The sequence below is a fragment of the Nicotiana attenuata genome, chromosome 5, assembly GCF_001879085.1.
Source record: "Nicotiana attenuata strain UT chromosome 5, NIATTr2, whole genome shotgun sequence".
NCBI classification, from domain to species: domain Eukaryota; kingdom Viridiplantae; phylum Streptophyta; class Magnoliopsida; order Solanales; family Solanaceae; genus Nicotiana; species Nicotiana attenuata.
In genome coordinates this window covers 26,735,497-26,738,205 of record NC_031993.1, presented here as the reverse complement: position 1 = coordinate 26,738,205, position 2,709 = coordinate 26,735,497, and the positions used below count along the sequence as shown (strand labels likewise).

The following is a 2,709-nucleotide window of genomic DNA, read 5'->3' as shown; positions in this document are numbered from 1 at the left end:
TTACACAGTAGTAAAGCAAAGCCGACAAACGCTCAGACTTCAGTAACATCTACACATGCTAGTTTGCTAGATTCTTAAGCTCAATGTTCCTATTCCCAGTATATTTTTCCCATGGGCTACTATACCACGTCTCTTACGTATAAATCACCTGGACCATGTTCTTAGTTCAATGTATATAGTAGTGGAACAACTTCCTTACATTTCGCTTTTGTTGCATTTGGAGATTGTGTAAATGAAAAAAAAAACGAGTTCTATAATTTTTCTTGAGTAATATTTATACACGGAAAATAGGGACACAGAACCCATCTAACCTGTAGATCAGCAAAGAGGATCACCAAGAGCCTTGCACAGCTGAAATAGCCATTTATATCATGCTGGATACAAAAGCATCCTACATGGTCAGGTTGAAAGTGCTAATGGAAGAAGAAAAACAAGAAAGATAGTACATAAACGACAATTTACAAGCAATCAAGGTAAAAAACGGTTAAGTTGGAACTTGGCAGGATTAAAAATTTGCATGCTTTAGCTTAGCCAAGTACTCTAATGATACAAACAGGAGAGTATCAAAGAAGCACATCCCTTATATTGGATTTCACAATCAGAGTGAATGTAGCTCTGCGCCAGAATTTGGAGAAGGATGTTGCACGGGGACAGAGCCATCTTCATCCCGAGATTTGTTAGTATGTCCTGTCCATGACAGAAAAGGCAACTTGCGATCAATCACTTCGACTGAGCAATCACGGAAAAATAATGGCAAAAAATATTGGCATGAAAGCTATCCTACAAATACTGAATATGTAAAATTATCTCTTAAAGTCGGAACATGTATATCTAAAATTGCAAAAAAAAAAAAAAAAAAAAAAAAAAAAAAAAAAAAATATTGCTGCACCTCAAAAATTAGTGGTAATTTCAAATCCTGGAAAACTTAACAGCTTAAACCCAGACAAGCTAGACATGTGGGGCAGATGAATCATTGTCTAACCACTATGATGGAAAAATAAGCAATACCTGTGCTTGTAATAGCTGATTAGGTGTTGATCTTGTGCCAAGGAATATGCCTGTGGTTGGGACATCCGGTAATATGGTTCCTTCAGATCAAGTTTTCCGGATGATGTTTGGAGCACATCTCCAACAGTAGCTATTCAAAATTGATCAATGATATGTTAGATTCTCGAAGAAATCTATCAGCAAATTCGATCTTCGGGACAAAGAGACCAACAAGAATACGATACAAATGCTACAACCGACAATGATAAAGACCTACCAGACAATGTTAGATAAATTGTGTAACTTTGTGCCTTATGGGCAACCAGGCGAAGGCTGCCATTTATCTCCTGTCCTGGCATGACATAAAGTGGCTGTGCCAACACGCACCGAAGCTGATACCAGTGAGTTGTAGGTGCACCGGGAGCCGTGGTCAGCACCTCGGTACAGTGCTGCAGAAAGAAATGATGCAATTAACTGCAAAATAGCAACAAGATCCACCGCCAAGGATGCAACAATAACAAAGATTTACCTTCCATTAAAAAGTACATCAAACCAGCAAGCCAGCCCATGAATTCTAGTGCTAGCAGCAGATGTAAATCTCAATGGAATGTCAATTTCATATAGATCTTCTTCCTGTAATATATATGTAGAAAAAAGATCATTTCACCCAGCAGTATGTTTCAGAGAACTTCTGGCCAGAGACTGGTACAATGCAAAATGTAGTTTGCTAAATGACCTTATTTTTCAACAAAAACCGTTGCCTCATATATGAAGTAATTCCACCAGAGATAATTTTTCCCTATCAAAACCCGACTCCACAAATAGAAACTTGTTTCATGACAAGGAAGCATGTATATAATGGATACTAATCCGCAAAAGTAAGAGGAACAGCAAATTTATGCATATTGCTTCCAATAACTTTTGTATATCTTTTTGATTATGCTTTTCTTTTTTTGTGAAAAAGTGTTTATTTTTAAGAAACTGTCTTAGATTCCCTTAACATTGAATTTGTAGGATGCTCTTAACTCGTCGAGAAAAACATATAGTAAAAGCCTATAGAATAAAGGATGTTTCTATCAACTCTGATCTACGACAAACCTTACAGAATGAAATTTCTGATAATACCTTTATCGAAATGAAGTTAATCACTGTGAGATATTGCAGGAGCTACCAATAAACCTCGGATCAAAAGCATCAACCACTGGCTGCAAAGAATATGAATATCCAAATTAAAGAAAGAATAAATTAGCTGTACTAACAATGTCTAAAGGCAGTGTTATCAAAAGCGAAAAGCGCAAAAAAGCTCTAACGTCTGTTAGCGCTTAAAGCGCAAAGCACAAATAAAGCGTGGGCTTTAATGAAGAAAGGCGCAAATGGAGAAAAATTACAAATACGTATGTGTTGTCCAAGAACTAATATCTATAAGCATGAATAACAAATATATGAACAAAGAAATTGAAAAAAATTTACGATAAAGTGAAATATCAATTGTTTAGTGTTGTGTCTTCCGGATTACGCTCGTTAGCAAGGAAAGTATGCCTTAGAGCCTTGATGACAATACTGAAGTGCCCGTTAAGCGAGGCGAAGCGCTCAACATGTTTTGAGCCTCTCTTCAGGGCTTATCGCGCTTTAAGCGCGCCTTTGATAACACTGCTAAAGGGATGATGAGAAAACCAAGTTACCACAAACAGAGCCCCTTCCTCAATAATCAAAGCTACAAAG

The 2,709-nt window shown here is 37.1% G+C and overlaps 1 long non-coding RNA gene across 1 annotated transcript; it reads right to left on the bottom strand.

The window, feature by feature from the left end:
* Positions 1,422–2,137, bottom strand: LOC109225551. Its single transcript, XR_002067939.1, has 3 exons — positions 2,113–2,137; positions 1,517–1,620; positions 1,422–1,436 (listed from the first exon to the last, which is right to left on the bottom strand). It is a non-coding gene; the product is annotated as an uncharacterized LOC109225551 (long non-coding RNA).